The sequence below is a fragment of the Anser cygnoides genome, chromosome 9, assembly GCF_040182565.1.
Source record: "Anser cygnoides isolate HZ-2024a breed goose chromosome 9, Taihu_goose_T2T_genome, whole genome shotgun sequence".
Lineage (NCBI taxonomy): Eukaryota > Metazoa > Chordata > Aves > Anseriformes > Anatidae > Anser > Anser cygnoides.
Window position 1 is genome coordinate 16,179,347 of NC_089881.1, and position 19,915 is coordinate 16,199,261.

A 19,915-nucleotide genomic window follows, 5' to 3' on the forward strand; every position below is an offset into this window, starting at 1 on the left:
CGAGGAGAGTTCACCCGCCTAGCCCTCTTTTGCTGAGGCTCTCAAAGAAGACAAAACCCCTGACCTTTGATTAAACTACGCCGCTCTCAGAAGAGGGGGTGGTTTAGGGGCCCAGGGACTCAATAAGAAACCATTTATCTCAAGGTCATGAGTTCATCCACCCTTTCCAAGTTCTTTTTTCTTAGTCAATTAAAACAGGGCACTCCATCTGCATTAAAAAAAAAAAAAAACACGTTACTAAGGGCACGGCCAGATAGCGCCTCGGGAAACCGGCAGGTTAAGGAGCCACAGCAGCAGCTCTGCCACTCCTTGCGGCTCCGGCAGGCTCCTGGGACGCAGAGGGCTCAGGATGATTTTGTGCCCCGCGCGGTGAAGCTGCGGAGGGGACCGCGGGCAGCCGGCACCAGCCGCAGGCTGGATGTCCCCGTGAGGAGCTGCAGGGGGAGCCGAGCCTGCCCGGCCCCCAGGCCTGGGGTGTGAAGACCTTTGTCCGTTCCCGTACGGAGCTACGGGGCACCGGAGGGGCGCGGGCACTTCTGGGGACACCTCGGAGCAGTGGAAGGAAGGGGGCTCTGCCCTCCTGCCCGCGGCAGTCCCCAGCCCCGGCGGTGACAGGATGGGTGGTGAAGACACACGGAGCACACCGGGAGGAGAGGACACCTTTCTTTGCATCGCCAGCCCTGAACGATACACGAATCGAAGTTAATGTGTATCTGAAACCCATTACTGAGAGAAACCAAGCTGTCTAGGAACTCCAGCTGCTGCATTCAGAGTTCCTGGTAACGAGCACACAGACGCAGTCAAAACGTCGGGTTTTTTGTTTTCTAACCCATAAGAAGTCAGGACAAAACACGCTCCTGCGCACGGGGTGCACGCACGCCCCTCTGCTGCTTTTAGTAGCTTCCCACCAAGCAAACACACCCCCCCAAAAGTAACTACGAGGCTTCATAAAACGTCCCCATCCTTTTGCCGTATTTACCCTTTTGTCCAAAAGCCACAATTTTGGCAGAGAAAGGGTTCGACCACGAACTCACAGCTGCTCCGACAGCAAGGGGTCGGAGCTGCCTGCACGTCAGGGCCAAGGTGAGAGTACAGCGGCAAAAGGGAGGGGGCTGGAAACAAACGGGGAGCAAGCGGAGTTTCCTCCCGTTCACCGAGGATGGTAATTATTTTGGAGAGGGCTGCGGATCCTTTTGGCTTTTAATTAGCGGCAAACCAAGTCAATCTCGGTTCGTATTAGCCAGAAACTATTAGGGGCTACGGATCCGCAGCCAAGGAAAACAAATCTGTACCAGTCCTTCACCCCTAGAATAACTTCTGATTGTCGAGCACAGTTACCAGGGGAATGAATAGCTTCTCCCGCGAGCGCCTCAGTCAATTAAACTAATGCAGACAAAAAGGCCAGGCAGCAGCGGCAGAAAGCACGGGGCGAGTCAGATGCACGCGCTTGGCACACAGGGAGCACCAGGAGCAGGTTCAGGATGATGACAGAAGAGCTGCCCACGGCCTGCGTGTTAGCAGGAGACACCGGAGGCTTCTCCTTGGGACGCTGAACAGCAAAGGGTGTCCTGAGGAGCCTCCGTGAAGCTTTAACTGAGAAGACAAAGCACATGCTGCTATCCTGAGCTGTGATGCATTTTTAACAGGGACTGACAAAGATCTGAGCAAGGACATACCTGCGAAAAGTCCTTGATTTATTTATTTAATCCAGAACTATCCTATTGCTGCCTCCCCCTCGGCTCAGCAGCCTTATAGTAATTATAACTCTGCCTGGAAATCAGGGCAGCAATCAAGCCAGAGCACAAAAGAGAAGCCAGGAGAAGCGAGTAAAATCCTTGGCCCTTTTTGAGCGAGAAAGCCCAGAGTTTAAAGCATTCTGATCATCTTTCAAAGCACCCAGAAAAAAAATCAGATGCAGCAAGAGCTTGTTTTGTTCCCGGTTGCTCTCTGCAGATGGGCTGTTGGGGCAGTAAGAATCTGTACATGAAGAGGATCGGTTCCTTCTTCCTCCCTTGTGCAGCTGAACTTTATTAAGAGGATGAATATTGGCCTTGGAGGCTACGGTGACTTACAGAGCTTTCCTTACCCCTTTCTCTCCTGTGATGTGCAACAGCTTTATTTTCCCTTTGAAAACTGTTAGCCAAATATCCAAATCCCCTTAAAAAGGGGCAAAGCAAAGCACCAGGCAGCTTTTGGCCCATGCACCACTGAGCAAAATTCTCCTATTAAAAAAAAAGGCTGCAAGATATTCATCATTTGAGACCTCTGAATACTCCATGCAGGCAAAGCCGGTGTAGCGAAGTGCCCTGGTGCTCAGTGTTCTCTCTGGCAGCTGACGGGGTGTCACGGATCTCAAACCTAACCATTCCTGCCTGGGGAAGGAGAGGGAGGCGAGCAAATGAATCAGGCTAGCCACGAACACCGTGCCTTCACACAGCGCCAACAATGAGCCGGGCACGTCAGCACGTGGAGAAAGGCAGGCAGCAAACAAAATCCACCGCCACCTCCTTTTCTTCGGGTTTTGATGAAGTGTGCACGTGCCAACGTAGGTCTAAATCCCATCTCCCCCCTCGAAAGCTGAAGGACGCCGTGCATTCGATGTCACTGGGGACACACTCAGCCTGCACACAGCCGCGATGTAACGGGGGCAGGTGCTATGCAAAGCTGAGCCCACAGAGCCCCCAAACCATCCCAGCTCAGACGTGCTCTTTGAGCAGGTGCTGCTTGAACCCCGGGCACCTCTCTAGCAAAGCGCGATGATATTTAACTTCCTTGTGGGCTCACCATGCTGCCAAACATCTGCTGGGATTAGTTGGTTCGTGTTTGCAAAGTGCACACAAATGCTATCGTAAGGAAGGGCCTGACCTATTTATGGACGTGAGTGCTGGACCGAGACCTAAACCCACAGGCTGTATTTGCACATATGGCCCTATCTCCCCTGCCAGATTTCCCTTTCTGGAGCCAGGACAGAGGCACGAGGTCCTCCTACAGTTTACAGCCTACTTTCAATCGCAGGCAGTTTAAGTGAGCCCTGTTGCTCCCCTTCTCCACTTCACCCCCATCCAATTGCACAAGTTAATTTTGTAAACGAGCTGGCATAGGGCAAATCCACCAGGAACCCCCAAATGTTGTATGGGTTGACCTCTTACAGAGAAACCCACGTTATCTCAAGCCCCTGGGCTTGCAGGTCACACAGACTCACAGCCCCACGGGTCTCCAGCGGGCTCCACCAGGCCACTCTGTAGCAGATCAGCCACCCAAATTCCTCGTGGCAAGGGACTTTGCATCAAGTTACACATTTCTCATGGGTGTCCCTCCCTCCCACAAAAACCTCCTGTGACTAAGCGCTGAGGAATGAACGGAGGAGCTGCACAGCTCAGAAGCCACGATAAAGAGCACTGAGGGAGACAAGCTCCCTGGGAAGAACAGAGAAGAGCACAGCTATGTCTCAGATGGACCTGAGCAACTTTGCAAAAAGGATTATGCACGGTAATTGTCTGTGATGGCAGGGCTACAGGAGCCTTATATTCCTGTGACTCAGAATTGCTTTGCACCCAGCTGCAAGTCCTAGGCAGAGGGCTTTGCTCTGCCAGCAGCTACCGCTCTCCTTCCCTCCGCAGAGACATTTCAGTACTTATCAGGTCTCCATCTTAGTCACATTCTGCTAACACACACTTTTTACATCCTTTTCATCTTCCTTCACAATCAGTCTCTCTGTCCCCAAGCCAATTGCTCTGCTCTTCTCTCAGCACTCTCCGGGTTGTCGTCACCTCCCGGGGCTGGAGCTCCCCTGACCCCCACGCTGCTCTCTGCGGGTGCAGCCCCTGCTCAGGTTTAGGTTTCCGGCAGGCACGGCTTGGCAGGCTCGCTACTCTCCTGTGGGTACCATCACAAACAGGCTCACCCAAGATGCTACCTTCATAGCTAAGAGACATGGACAACGCAAGACAACAGCGACCGTGGAATATGGGAGCAAAAAATAAAGAGAAGGGTAATCAGGAGCGCTGGGAAGTACGAACGCCGGGCCCACAATTACTCATGTCGTTCATGAGATGGATAGGCCTTGTCTTGCTCTGGAGATCGAGAGCATCTGGAACCGTTTCCATTCATTACATGGCAGGTAGAACGTGCACAACTAAAACAAACACAGAATATTCCTGTCCTAAAAGGTGCAGTCACCGAAACAGCTGGAACTAGACCAGATGATCCAACGGGGGGTTCCTGATAATACAGAGCTACCTTTGTACATCCAGTTCCACCCATGAAGTAGGGCACACCCTTAACCAGGTATGAATCAACCCATCTGAGACATGAGAAATTTATCAAGAGCTGTTGAAAAAAAAAAAAACCTAAGGTTGCTCCTGCTTCACTGCAATTTACCTCCAAGGTATGGGGAGCAGCTGACGCAGGCAGACAGCGGCCTTCAACACAGCAGAGCTGGAGCAAGCAGATCACTTTCGCGCTTCTTGCACGTGACAGCACAAGGCAAGAGCTAAAACACCACCCCAGGCAAAAAAAAAAATGGGCGCACACAGATCAAAGGCTTGGGCTACCGCACAGATGAAACTCCAGCAGGCAGGGAATGAGTGGTGCGGGTATGGGTATGACACCCCTGTGAGTGTCCTGACCCCAGACGAGGTGGGACACCACCTGCACAGATGATCACTGGAACACCCTGGAGCAGGACGGCTCTCTTTTTTTACTCTGGGTTACATTACAGGCAGTGCAAAGGGGAGGTGATGCCAACCTGTCTGCCTTGTATCCTCAGTGAGATACCTACATATAAAACAAAACAACAAAAAAAAAAGGAGGTGGGGGAAATCACAGAAAGGCGCGAATCTATTGGGAGTGCTGTGTGGGGATGGGAGCTGACCTCACGCAGAATAACTCACAAATGAAGACGCCCTGCAGGGATCCCTGTGTGCAGTAAGGAAGCGAACACTGCTCTCATAGCTCCTTCTCCAGCTCTCCACTGATTTCCACAGCCTCCAAACACACGCACACCCCGAGCTCACAGCTCTCCCACGCAGCAGAGTAAAACACGCTGCACCAGGAGCAACGAAACGAGGAGCTGTGGCACTTCACAAGCTGCCATCCTTTGCCCTGGACACTTCGAATACCGGGGTGGGTGGAGTGCCTTGGAAAGGCACGCTCACTTGTATTGCTTGAAGCTCACCTGCTGCTCTGGCCTCACTCCCAATTCTCGTATGCCAAGGGAGACACTGGAAGAGGCGTTATGTGCCAAGAACACTGCCCTCACCCCTACAGTAGCACAGAGGTGCGAGGTGTTGTTCCTAACCTCTGAGATACACTTCTGACTCACAATTCATCGCTTAATGCCACTATTAGAGGTTTGCAACTTGTCTGCCTCGTTCACAGCGTCATCTCCTGCACCGTATGAGGGTGTCTATTGCAACAAGGCCACTGCCAGTCTGCATGCTACAGCATTGTTTCATAAGAAACCAAGCCAGACATCTCCCGAGCTGACTTTTAACACTTCTGCCCTTTGTTTCTTCCTTGTCTGCATTTGAAGCAAATTAGGATTTTGTTTCGGGAACGTACTTAAACCCTTGCTTATCATTAGGCACACAAGTAGCTGCAGAGAGTTCAGCTGGATTACTCACGCACTTGAATTTCAGACTTACTATGCAGACGGTTCACCAAGCCCTCCTTAAATGGCAAAGATGCAGTGCTGCGTTTCCCAAGCGCTGCTCTGCACATCCCCGGGAACTCAGGAAAGAAGAGGAGCCTCTGTGAGCGCACCAAAGTGGAACTGTGCTAGGGAAGGCAGAATAGGCATCGCAAGAATAGGCAGTTCTCCCACAGAATAGTCTGTTGGACGAGAAGCGACAGAGAAGCACTACAGCTCTAAAGCAAGCCTAAACTACCTTAAAAATGGCACTTTTACTGTACACAGGAAAACAAGCCACTGAGAAATGTACAACAGATGATCTAAAGTCTCCATTATCCCAATTATATTCCTCGAAATACATTATTATACATAAATATCACCCGGACCTTAACCATTTTTGTGGTTTATTTCTGGACTTCCCCTTCCCACTGCAGATCCAACAGCAGTAAGCTGCCCTGGTTTCCAAATGCCAGAGGCAAAGCCCAGCTTCCATCCTAAGCCAGGTGCTTTGAGACCCACACACAGTACGTACGGCCCTTGCCCCCAGTCAGGGATGATGATAACACATAAGAGGAAGATAAAAGCAGCAGAGATGAGGGAGATGGACTGTAAAGATAGATGTAACTGCACTGAGCGGTTCAGAGTAATCTCCAGAGCTGGGTGAAAAGGATGCTAAACTCAGTCTGTAATTACAAACAATTCTTTTCAACCGTTTTTCTCTGATTATCAGTTATGACTGCAAACTAAAGCAAGCGACCCTGGTCTGACTGGCTTCCTTCTTTTGGATTTCAGTGTCAGGGATGATGTGAGACTCCCAGCTTCGCTCCTCACCAAGCCTCGGTGTCCCATCGGTAAAACAGCAAGAACAATATTCCTCCGCCTCAGGAGGGCACCGCAAAAATAGTCACCCCGACTTGCAGAGCGCTCCAACGAAAGAGCGGAGAGCTCTCCAGAAAAGCAGAAAAGGAAATTAATAATTCTGCTTTCAGCCCTCTGTTTGAACGGTATGTAGTAAATAAGGCTTGGGGCCATACGCTGCACAGAAAGAAAAGAAGCTGAATAGGTGCTCATTAAGCATCACCTTCCCTTCTGAGCACAAAGAGTAGGTGCCCTGGCAATTAAGTGGCTATATCATAATACCCACTTTGGGGGGGGGGGGGGGGGGGGGGGGGGAGAGGGCAGCAAATTAAGGCTTCATTGACAGCCTTCATCCTGGCATTTTGTAGCTTTGAAGCACTTGGACTTTGCAGCTTTACCACCGTTCTTTTAACCAAGTGCATCACTTGTAATTAACTACAGAGATGCCACGTGGCTGGGGCAATCGCTATCTGCTTCTCTTGGGCAAACCAGATTCAAGGCTTGTCTTGGCCACGCTAATAGCTTGAGGTATCTCTCAAGATTTGTCCAAACCCATGAAAAGCAAATCAAGCCTCTACCTCAAGCCATGAGGTGTGTTAAACTGAAGCCAGCTGATCTCCTTTGGGGCTGAGCTGCAACACGAACACCGGAGCAAGTCAGGCAGGGGAGCTGCGGCAGCTGGAGCTGCAACCACTTATCAGCTGCTAATCCAATCACCCTCCCAACCCAGTCCCTGCAAAGCGCACTGTCTGAGAGACTCCTCGCCTTCATTCAAGCTTGCCTCATTAAGTAGAGTAATTCGAGTCTGTTAAGGTGAGGTAATAAACTGCTGAAACAGAGAGAGCTCCTCGGGGTACGTGCACGCAGCACATGGAAGATGCGCACACGCTGCCAAGACACAAGGCACAGCGCTCTGGGTGCAATTAGCACAGGGACCGCAGCAGCACCAGCTGCAAGTCACCTGTGAAACAAACACTCTGAGTTTCCCTGCAGAAAACTCACTGACCTGAGTTTCACGCAGACGTCTTCGTTGCTGAAAAAGCCCTAGAGGATGTATTTTACATTTGTTCTGCTGTGCTTAACTAAAGCATGGAGCCGGGCTGCTTTTAACTCATCACGCAAAGCACCTGTACCCATCCCGCTGGGCCCACAGCCCCTTCTCGAAGGGCTGTGCCAGGATCTACCAGCCTCCCCCATCCTTCCTGCCTCGCCCAACCGGCCAGGCTGCCAGGGAGCCCCCAAAAAGCAGCAGGGTGCTGGTCACCGAGCAGTGCTACGTACGATCCCCGCTTCGCAGACTTGGCAGAGGCTTGGGCTGGAGCAGAGATCAGGAGCCCAGGAGGAGGGAGAAGAGGAAACAACTGCAGCTCCTGACAATGGCATCCACCAGCCTGAAGAGGAGGGGGGAGTTACAAATTGATGCATAAACAAGACCTGACTGTGTAATTCAGAGCTAACAGGGTAGATTACTGAATGTTAATTAAATCCTCAGTGCCTGTTACCAACTGCGGAGATCAACTTATTTTTAAATTAAATAAGCAATAAATGCTTAGCTGAACTTCTATTAAATTTCACCCGGTCAATGAAGTATGTGGGGCTTTTAATAGACATTAAACAAGATAGTTATGGCAAGTTAGTTGATATTTTATTACCTAAAGATAATGGCCATATTAAATCTCAACTAACTATTCCACTGGCGGCACAATCATCCAAGATTTGGCAGAAGTTTGCCTGCCTTGAAGCATCACTGGGCAGTGGTAGCAGGGAGATGAAGGCAGCCGAGAGCTGAACGGCCCCTACTCAGAGGATGCTCAAATGTGTAAACCCATTTACGTGCAAAATGGGATCCCTTCCAACTAACCTGGAAAACCCAACGAGGGCTGGTCGGCTCTATCACACTGAGCCAAAACTGGCACAACGCTGGCGGAGACCCACAAGCATCACGACCCCCTCCAGAACAAACAAAGTTATTTATGGGGTTATTGAGGAATCTCTGTATTACAAGGTTCCCTTACGGCATCAAGGGCTGCAGTAAACATCCTCACTGAGTCTGCAATGCTCAAAAGCTTGTATCTTTTTCTAAGAAAAGGTTATCAGCAGCCCACAACTCCACCGATGTTTGTTTTCCTTTCTTGAGCATATTGCAATAGTTCGGGAGCGCTTATGAGTGACTCACACGTGTGTCACTGTCACCCACAGATCCCAACAACAGATACCAACAACCTAAAATGACAGAGACTTGCTGACAGCTACTTAAAATGATGATTTTCATGCCAGCTCTCGCGCTTGCTCAGAACGTGATCGAAACCAACTCTTCTGAGATAAAAGCCGAGTCCCTACTGAGGTGTCTCTACCAGTAACCTTAATAACAACGATTAAATGTGGGTAGCATTTTTTTTCATGTTTGGTTAGAAACATTATGAACCCTACCTGCTTGCTGTGCCCAGAAGTAGGAGGAACAGAAAGACTGGAGCCCTGCACCCAGCTAACCCCCATTCCCTGGGCAGGCGCAAGCTGTCAAAAGCTTTTTAACTTTGTGGGGTTTTTTTGGTCTGTGGTTTTCGGTTTGATTTGTTGTTTTCTCTTCTCTGTTTGTTTCTGTTTTACAAAACAAAAAGCTCCCAAAATTAAAAGGAGGAAAATATTGAGCTCTTCATACTTTACCGGCACCGCCCTTCGGAGAGGCCCAATGTACGTGTGGAAGTTGACTGCAACATCTTGCCTCCAATACCTCCTCTGGAACTGTTGTTCATAAAGTTAATTTCAAGCCCTCTGTTTTCCTATACGTAACCCACACTCTTTAAAGGTATTGTTCCTTGCAAATCCGTCTCTTAGATAACCCACATCCTCAGATAAGCTATGGTTTCTGTCTCCCCCACTCCTGCTTGCTTTTCAAACGTGGCTGCAGTTCCAGTAAGCTCTCTAGCTTTTAGCAGAATTACCCTGCTGTGAGAGCAGAGGGAGATAATGAAGTTACCGGGGTAAGAAAACAGGCTGTGGAGGACTGCAAGAAGGTGAGAGTCCCGCTGTCTTGCTCACGCATGCATATAGCGAGCACAGGTGCTGGATCTCAGACTCCCAGCAGATCACATAGACAGGAATTTGTATTCATGTTGCTTCCCTGCCGTCTCCTCAGTCTAAAAAGTAACGTGCCTTAGAGACACAGACGTACCTAAAGGAAATACACATCTTTGTCATCACTATGTCACCTCTAGAACCTCTCAGGGCATCCTCAGGGATGACTGTTCAGACTTCCCCGCACCTGAAGGGTTTCCCAGAGCTGCAGGAGTCTTCAGGCAGCCAAAGGCTGCAGGGTGAAGAGCACAGAGGACCAGCCACCAGCCCGTGAGTGAATCCCAGCGGACAAGTGAGTTTATTAGGAGAAAGGCACTGCTTTCAGACACCCGACAAGGACTGAAATGCCACCGAGTATGCATTGTTCACACAACCATGATGGGCAAAGGAACAGAGAAGCCACTGTAGGCACCCTGAGGGTATGTGTTTCCACAGACGCATGGAAACTGTCTTATTGCAAACCATTTGTCACTCACCCAAGCTACTGCTTTTCTCCAGCTACAGTCATCAAAAGTTTCAGAGAAACCTGCGTGAAATGGTCTCTTCTTTCCAATTAGATGTTTAGGATACAAGCGGCAACACTATTAACTGGCAAACCTCTGAATGTACCTGATAGTCGTACAGCTGTCCTATCTTCTTTCCAGACTTGGCTACATTCTTGTCCTCAGCAACGTTCTCCATGATAAATTCCACCTTTTAGTTACACCTACATGGAAAAGCATTTACTTTTCTTCGCTTTCAATCAGCCGCTTTCATCTTGGCTCCAACATCTCACAAGCACCACTACAAAGGAACAGAGACCCCTTTTTCCACAAATTCATCATTCGTTCATCAACTCTGTGACACCTTTCTAATGCGTGTTCTTTCCATAGGAGCAATCCCAAACTGTCGATCAAACTCCCTTGCGTTTTCCAGCTTCCCAGCATTTCTACTATCCCTATTCAAGACCACATACATTCTCCACCAGACTTCACAAAGTAGGAGGGAGTCACTTCAGTTTTTCGTCAGACATTACACTGATGAACCCAAGCAGCAACAATAACAAGCAAGGCAACAGCCAGGCTTTGAAATCAAGTGACTGGTGTCTCCACTCTGACCATACTGTAATTGGTACTTACGTTGTAATCAACTTATGTTGTAATTAAAAATATATACTGATGATCATTAGGTATTTAAAAGCACTTCAGCTCCGCTGAGACTGTAGCTGAGCACCAACTCGCTGCTCCAGCTCTGGAGCTTCATCCCCTAACATCCTAGGGGAACGTGTGCTTTGGCAAGCACTGCACAACTGAATCTGCACTTATTATTTGGAAATTTGACTTACGCTACACCAGATCCTGATTCTGGTAAGAGAGCAGCCCATCACCTGTCAGAAATGCAGCACAGCTGAAAATGATTTTCAGAACAACGCACTTTGATGTCCAATTTGCTCTGCAAGTTTCCACAACACAAGGCAGCAAAACAGCACCTGGGATCTTCTGTACCCTTGCTGTGATCGTTTGGATATTGGATCTGAAAACCACTCCTGGCCCACCAGTCTAGAGGCACATTTTTGCTGGTCTGCCCTGGTTTTACATGAGATTGTAACAGCAGCGAATCACTGCAGCTTGGGAACTTTTTTTGCAGTACCCACAGAAGCTGCCATAAGAAACTGTTTTAGCTTCACTTTCATGGACATGTCCCGCATTTACACCCAGGAGCTTACCCTGCGGCCTACACAGGACATGCACCTCTGATAGAGACTTCTGGACAGCAGGACCGCTGGCACCATGGGACGCACGCAGGGCCTGTAGACCCGTGGCCTCCATGGAGCACATGGGGTGGGCCTGGACTTTGGCAAGCAGGCCTAAAAAAATTACCAACGTGCCAAGTCACTTCACGCCTTCTGCCCATGTCCAGGCACCAACCAAGAGGCACCCAAAAAGCCTACGCCGACCTTCAGCTCCACTCGGGGCCTCCAGCACCAGGGCGGCAGAAGAGCCCATGAGGTGCAGCAGGCACCTGATGGCAGGAGAGCTGCCAGCGCCATCACTGACAGATTTAGCACCGCCACCATCCCAGACCAGGTACAGAACTCAATGATTACAGGACAGCAGGACTGAAGGCAGCACCACCATTTTGCAGGGCAAGACAGCAAAGTTAGGGGCTCACTGCCAGGCGGCCCTAGAGCCACCACCCACACTGTCACCCGCTGACAGCCTGTCCCATTAGGGAAAGACCCTCCAACAAGGGCTAAGGAACTGAAAGAGGGGAATAACAGCGCTAACAAACTCAGGAGCAACGGGATGAAGTGTCACGGGTGAGGTGAATGGGATGAAGTATCAGCAGGAGACACAGTAGGCCAATAGGCAGCAAAAAGTTTTACACAATACATTTTATCCTCAGATGGAAATATTTCCTGAGGGAAATCCCGTCTCCTGGAGCATTATTTAGCCTTGTCTGGGCTAGTCCTGCTGCAGTGAGGGCGTGGAGAACCAGAAAGTTCCTCGCATCCCGAGCCCGCTCTGTTGCGCAGCAGGCTGGGCTGCACGCAGGACAGCAAGCCACGTTTTCCAGTGCGAACAACTGCGTTGGTAATGTGCAGATGAAATGTTGTGTCCTATTCTCTGGCTCCAGGTGTTCCCCTGCCTTCCTCAGGTCCCACATTGGCAATTACTTGGTGGGCCACCACCTGCTATATGACTCCCAGGTGCGCAGGAACTCCCTGCTCGCTCTCAGATTTGGTCCCAAAAACCACTCCTGGAAGGTATAAGCATCCTACAGGAAAGTGAGTCCCGTAAGGAAAGAATCTCTCAAATCTAGATCACTTCCCCAAAATGAAGACTCCTGTGTGAGACCTCACACTCCACAGGGGTCAAAACCACTTTCTGCACAGGGGCCAAGGTGTCGCGGATGTGTAGGAAGACGGATCAGCCAGCCTGGCAGTTTCCACAAACTCTTAATACTTCGTGTGACCAAGTCACTCAAGTCACAGACAGATACCAAACAGGAACCCAACCCCAAAACCAAACAGCTGGGCCAAAAAGCCACCTCACGTGGGTGCAGAAATCAAAGGAAAACAAATCAGAAGAAGGCAGCACAACCCAGCCGTGGGGCCATGCTGCACCTCGAGGTACAGTAGCCAGAGCAATTACAGTGGGAGCTTTCTCCATCAACACCTCCTACTCCGGAGCACTGCCTTCTCCCAAGCACAGCCCCAGGGCGTGGAGATCGCTCCCGAACAATGGCAGGAATAAGATTTGTCTGCTTGAAAGGGGAGGGCAAAAATTAAATGGGGGGGGAGGGAAGAAAAAAAAAAAAAAGAAAGAAAAAAGCTCTGGGTGACGTAAGGGTGTGGGAAATTTCTACGTACTTACCTGTTTGGGAAGGGTGGGCCTCCCCGGGTGTATAAAAAGCTGCTGGGGCTTTGCTCTACTTATTATTTACTACCGACAGCCGGCCGGGGGTCGGGCCGGGCGAGGTGCCCGCCAGGGCAGCGCCACCCCCGTGCTCCCCCCCCACCCCCCCCGGGGCCAGGTGCACCTGCGGGCGGCAGGGCCCGGGGAAGGGGCTTTGGGGGGGCACCGGGAGCTCTTCCCACCCTTCCCCGGCCCACCCCGGGAACTGCTCCCGCCCCACCACCGAGCTCGCCCCGGGTATGGAGGGGGGGAACTGGGGGACGGGGAGGAGCCAGCCGCTGCCCCCCCCCCCCCCCCCGCCCAGCTCCGGCCGGGGGCTCCAGCTGCTGCCCAGCTGCCTCGGCGGGGGGGGCGAAGAAGAGGAAGGGGGCAAGTTATTATTCGCAACGATACCTCGGGGGGGGAGGAGGAGGAGGAGGAGGAGGCGGCGGAGGCGAGCGCGGCGGCGGCGGCGGCGGCGGGAGGAGGCGGCGGGGGTGGGCCCCGGGGCGGGGCTGGGGCCGGGGGGGCGCCCGGGGCCGCCCCGCTCCGCCCCGGCGCGGCTGCCCTCCTCTTCCTCCTCCTCCTCCTCTTCCTCTTCCCCCGGCCCCTCCGCAGCCCCTCTGCCCCCCCCCCCATCTCCCCCCATCCGGCATCCCCAGCACCCCCCCGCTCCCCCCCGTCGCCCCCTTACCTCCCCTCCGGGCGGAGGAGGTGGGCTGGGAGCCCCGAGCTCCGAGGGACGCCCCCGAAACAAAAAGCGAAAGCGGCCGCCGCTGCCTCCCGCCCCGCCGGGCTGCTGAGCTCTGCCCGGGGCTGACGTCAAGGCCCCAAAATTCCTGCCTTTCCCCGCAGGCACATTTGGCCATGTAAGGGCTGGGGCCGGGGCTGGGGCCGGGGCGGCCGCACGGCGGGGGGGGGGGGGGGGGGGGGGGGGGGCGGCGGCAGCTACCGGCACCGACCCTGCCGGCATCGCCCTAAAAGTCGGGGTGGGGAGCCCCAAAAATGCCCTCGCTATACCCCCCACCCCCCTCGCCCAGCCCCGCGGCATGCTCGTGGTATTCAACTTTTTTTCGCGAGGAAGTTTTGTGCTATGCTTTTTGGGGTGTTTCTCCCGAATTTTCCCCTCTTTCTTCCCCAGCCGCGTTAAAAAAGGGTTGGGGGGAGGGATAGGATGGTGGGGGTTGCAATAAAGGGTCTTGTCTTGCTCGGAGATGCAAAACAAAACCTGGCGAGCATGCTAAGGAGAAGGGGGGAAGGGAAACTGCATTTTCTGATCTCTCGGTGTGATTGTTTTGTGGCTATTTACAAGAACTGCAATTAAAATAATTCAGATTTTGAGTGTGATCGTTTTTATAACGGAATGTTACCCCTGGCGTAGCGAGGTTGGGTCTCTGCAGTTTTGTAGCCTGGGACTGGGTTTGCCCTGAAGAGCAGGGGAAGGCAGAAGGGTTACGCTGCGTTCAGGCGGCCGAGGGGAGAGCTGCCAAGCCTTACTCATTTGGAAAGAGATTTCTGGATGAGTTTTTAAGCGCTCTAAATGTATTTCGCTTTGACAATAAAGGGCTCTGCTGTGTACTTTCAGAAGATGTTTACAATCTTGCCCCATTACCAGCTTTAATGTCCGCAGTCGCCGCTTAAGAGCCCCAGGAGGGAAAGTCTGCGCGTAAGGACCCAAAAAAGGACGTTAAGTGCCTAAAAGACTTGAGAAGCTGAAGTATGGAGTTCTGATCCAGCCTCCCCCGCCCTTCCCTGGCTGCTCAAGCGTCTGAAACAAGGAAGGATGGACCCGCGCACTCTGGCGGATCGGAGACCCCAGAAGCTGCTGCTGCACCCTTAGGGGCACCCCTTCCCCAGCAGGCTCCACAGCACAGGAATTGTGTCGTATCCCACATTCAGTCCTTGCTGCAAATGATCTGTCTGTGGTTTATTTGGTGTCCTGTGCTGGCCTCCTGCACCAGGGGTGCTAAATTCCTGTAGAGGGACGGGGAGGACTGCCGAGGCCAGATGCCATCATGCAGCTAAATCCGTGCGAGCCTTTCAGTCCCATCACAGAAGTTTTCTAAGCACTGTGACTAGAAATACCTTAGCCTTGTCCTAGCCGCCTACCCCGTGTTTAAACCCTGCTGAGATCCAACACCAAAGCAGAATAGCGCATGAGTCACTAGGGCCCCATGCTGTAGGTGTACCTAGAGTGCCAATAACACTGCGAGCGTGGCCTGTTGTGAAAGACAAACGTGGCTGCTTCCTAAAGCACTGCTGGGCAAGGCTGGAGCACTGGCACTGGCTGCGTGGCCAAAGGCTTTGCCCAAGGCCCTGCAGGCCTGGCTTCAGTTCCTGCCCGCGGGATGCTACAGCTCAAGTGTCTCCTTCCAGACCACCAGGCTGCAAGGCCATGCTCCTTCATTGCACTCCGAGGAATGCTCCTGATGGTATTTTCTGCTGCAGAGGTCAGGCAGTCATCACGAGGGACTCGCTGGCGCTAATGGTTGTCAGTCTCAGCATGGTGTGGCTCTCGCCAGAGTCCTGATTTGTAGTGCTCCAGAGAAGCGGATTTACAGAGGAATTGTTGCGTGTTTTTTTTTTTTTTTTATTTTCTTCATGAAATTCTCTTTTGCAAATCTGCAACAGTCCTTGTGTTATATCAACTAGTATCTAGGGGAAGCGGCTAAAAACTAAAAGAAAACTGTTTGGCCCAAGATGAGAGACAAGTGTTCTCCATTTAGTATTTCAGAGAAAACCAGTGGTCAAATATTTTCCTTGTCCCATATCCAACAATTATTGCTTCTTTATCCATCAAGCTTATGCAATTTTCCAGTCGCGTTAGCAGAAGAGAGGATACTTTGCACGTCCATAGCAGCCTCCTTTGAATGATCTCAACAATTTTAAGCTTTGGGCCTCCAAACTGTGAGATAGTACTCCCACTACCTCCGTTTTGCAGGTAGGTGAACTGTGACTAATCCTCTGCAGCACAGCGGTGGAAGTTTGATTCCCAGCCCATTACCCTTGTAACATGCAGCCCAGAACGGTCACTGCCTTGTCAAGCACTGTGTGAATTTTCTATTTTTTCAATTTCCTATCATGACCAATATCATACATTTTGGAAATGAAAGTAGAAACTTCAAGGTGTTGAGCCTGGCTGTGAAAATCTACTCTTTGCCTGGAAAGAATCAAAAATACTGGCAACGTGCGATCATTCCTTTGGTAATATCTACCGCACCCTGCACCATAGCAGCAAAATGAATTAAACAGCAAAAGACTGAAATGCCTTACATTGCATAGGCCACTCAGGAGGCAGTAATACAAGAGTCAGCATGGGCCAATATTAATTCAAGGAAATGAAGTATTTTAGTGGTTAAGGTACATGACTTGAAGCCTGGAAACCTGGCCTCTGTTCCTACTTTTCCTGTGTTGTATGACTTTAGACCAGTCAGTTCACCTTCCTGTGTCTCCAGAAGCTCTTATAAGCCCAAAGCACGCATGCAGGCTCTGTGCTGCACTCTTCCTGTGCAAGAAAGGACACACCACAACCAGCCCGAAGTAAAACCTCCCACCAGATTATTTGCAAAGGGATTCTGTACAAAGTTTCCAGAAGTCAGCAGATGAAACCTCATTTTTCAGAGTCTGGGTCTCTTCTTCTTGGTGAAATTCTGGATGCAAAACCATGAAAAAACAACAACAACAACAAAAACCCCCCACACAAAAACCCAAACAAACAGAAATAAAACACACACAGGATTGGAAGAGCTCTTGGGAATCCATGGTAATTCATCCCTCGCACCATAAAGATGGAGCAGCTTTGCCTAAATCGTACTTGCCAGATGGTCACCTGGTCTGCTCGTAAGGATATCTTCAGGATCCGTTCCAGTGCTTCACAGTTAGAAAAGCTTTCCTTATCTCTAACCTAAGTCATTTTTGCTGCAATTCAACTCTTAATCAGATGAAATCGTGGGGATCTGACGTGTTCCCTCGCTAGCAACAATTCCAGAACAACAGGAAAGTCGCCCACCTGGTGAACTAATCCTTCCGTGGGTAAAAGCCAGAAAGGCTGGAAAACACACTTAAGTGTGTGTTTTTTGGGAGAGTTGCCGCCTAATTTCCAGACAAAGATCAGATCCAATTAGCCTTAGATCAACTGGAGACTTCTCTGCCCCCAACCACAGCACTTTTCACCCACCTTGCCACGAGGATGCCTCTTCCCATCAAGACACGCTGTGGTGGTGCATTTGACCCTTCGGTCTCCAAAGGGTGTTCTTGGAAGCACATGCCAAATGTGAGTTCACAGCAATAGCATTCCTGTGGTACTGGGGAAGGAATGAGGAAACACCAGCATGGATGCTAGACAGAGAGGAAAGAAAACACTCAACCTGCAAGCCTGAATTCATTTCTAACCAGGGTACATGCTCCTGATTCAGAGATACATGCATGTTTGTTGCCTGTTAAAGGGAATCTAGGAATAGCAGTGGGCCAAGTTTTGTCATTCTCCATTTTGCAGGTATGTCTGCATCCAGACAGGAATGCAAGGCATGTGCTGGGCAGGCATTAGGATGTCATAGATCACTGACAGTGATCGAGTCTGGGCCAGAACCCCGAGGGAATTCTCACTGACGAGAAATACAATTTCCAACAACCCCTCCTTAACTTCATTAGTATATCAGAGATAGCGCCCGTTATCAAACCCTTCTGCATCTCTGTACACATCTTTCAGTTGCACATGGTTCACCAAAGTCCCCATTTTACCTGCCAATTAGTCCTAATTAATTCCATGTCACTTTACTCTTGGCAAAGATAAGCTTTGGGTAGCTCAGGCCCTTCCTATTGTCTTTCAGAAATGTATAGACCCCTCTGCACTCATTTCAGGCTTTGCTCCCAGCCCTGCTCCATAGCTGTCTGCTGTAACTGTGCCGCACTTGGAAAGAATGGTAAAGCTTTGTAAAACTGCTAAATCTCATCACTGAAAAAGGTAGTTGAGCAATGTGCCAGTGTAGCATACTTAATTTTAAGGACATACTTAAATCCAATTTGAGTCCGGTGAGATTTTAGCTTAGGTTTAAGCGTTCTGTTGAACAGGGCTGGATTTAAGGATTGAAGTGTTTTGCTAGACTGGATCTTTGGTTAATGAAGAAGGAGGGTTGCTAGTGCCTAGAAGAAAGAACTGCCTAGCACTCTAGGTCCACAGGCAAGCCATAATACTGCTAGTCCCTGCTGCTTGACCATTTTTCTAATGAAATGTGATAAAATTAGCAGATACAATTAGTAAAGTTGACAATTTCATTAAGAATCCTCACTCTCTGGGCATCAGTTTAGTGGGGAAATTGGAAAAAAAAAAAAAAAAGTAAGTTTATAGTATCTCATCGGAGTAATGTGATATAATTAAAGCAGAAGTCACTAGACTTTGTATTTGCACCATCTGGTATCTTGCAGGATATCTTGCTCCTGCAAGAATGTGAATGTCTCATGTCCAGACTTTAGCAGTGAAATCATGAGTGCTTTGTTTTACAAGAGAATTGGTCAAATTCTTTAAGGAATTTACACTGCATAACGAGTACCCCAGCTTTAAAAGAAATGTTTGTGGTAACAAATAATTTGGGGGACATTTTTGCATAGGCTCTGACCTCCCTGTTGAGAATCAAAGCAAAAATATTGAATGTACTAAGCAGATGTCTTCTCCTAGTGACAGCAAGATGAGCAGAGACAGCTGGTTAGAACAACAACAACAACAAAAACACATCATCATTCCTGCTTTGGCTCCAAAAAATCTTGGACTTGTTGTCAAGGAAGAAAGCTATGTATGTAAGAAGCCAAGAAAGAGACAAATATTATTGAATCTGGTAGCATTTTAGTGAATGTGCTGGAAATAACTTAAGTAGGAAGAAAAACTGGATGCGCTCCATTGTTTATTAAAAGAATGCCTTTTCTTATTTCCACGGGGACCTATAGCCCATGTAGTCATTAACACATTTACAAAATGTATATTTTAAATATGTTGCCTCGCTCATCAGTCTTGTGGGCTCTACTAAAGTAGAGTTCCAGCACATAAAAATATGTACAGCCACATAAATATATCTACAAGCTAGAGGTGCCAACTGTGAATTTCACATGTAACTCCCTCAGTCAGGGAAGATGGGTGTAGTACAGAGACAGCTACAGAGATCAGAAATATTAGGAAGGGAGGAGAAGAGAAAATTGTATTCCCCCTAGTGAAAAATGAAAAGAGAAGAGAAGAGAAGAGAAGAGAAGAGAAGAGAAGAGAAGAGAAGAGAAGAGAAGAGAAGAGAAGAGAAGAGAAGAGAAGAGAAGAGAAGAGAAGAGAAGAGAAGAGAAGAGAAGAGAAGAGAAGAGAAGAGAAGAGAAGAGAAGAACAATTCTGGATGAAAAACAATCTGAACTGTGGTGAATAACATATCAAAGAGCTGTTTGACAAGACTGCAAAATAAACCAGTGACCTTCTGGCCTCCCTGCACAAGGGTAGCATAGTCTTTCTCTTGATGATTTTCACGCGAACAAAACTTGAACTCTCTGCTTGGCTCCTGGACAGCTCCGTTTCCCTAAGCTTTGGACACCCTTGAGGTAAGAACTACAGGATCGATGGGAAGAGTTTAAGACATCAAAAGCTGTGCAGTTTGGCTAACACCAAAGATGAATGACTTGAGGTGGATGTTCCAGGATGTCCCACATTCCGCGCCATAAAACGTTGCCTTGTGCAACAGCAAAGGTCTGGGTTTGCTGACTCAGGAGGCCTCTTCCATGGAATGCATCTAAATCCTTAGCCATCTCCTACAAAAGTCCTAAAGAGTTTAAAGCCTCAAAGAAGCAAAGAGTTTAAGATGGCATAAGGAATGAATAGAGGGGTGTGACCAATTTGACTGACTAGCTTCTAAACAAAGAACAATGAAGGTGGACAGCCAAAAGGAAAGTGCTGAGTCTCCCGTTCTTGGTTGCCAGCTTTGCCCATTCTCAGCTTAGTGAGTGG

General features: G+C 49.8%; 1 protein-coding gene across 4 annotated transcripts in view; it reads right to left on the reverse strand.

Moving 5' to 3' along the window:
- Positions 1–13,774, reverse strand: part of LPP (LIM domain containing preferred translocation partner in lipoma) — a 336,281-nt gene extending 322,507 nt beyond the window's left edge. For 2 of the 4 annotated variants that reach the window (XM_067002298.1, XM_067002300.1), the window contains exon 1: positions 13,357–13,442. The gene's annotated coding sequence lies outside the window, so the exon portion shown is untranslated. Of the gene's footprint in view, positions 1–12,921; positions 13,061–13,356; positions 13,443–13,636 lie in introns of those variants that run through there. The other 2 variants (XM_067002299.1, XM_048076788.2) reach the window with 2 other exon arrangements.
- Positions 13,775–19,915: the final 6,141 nt, after the last annotated feature.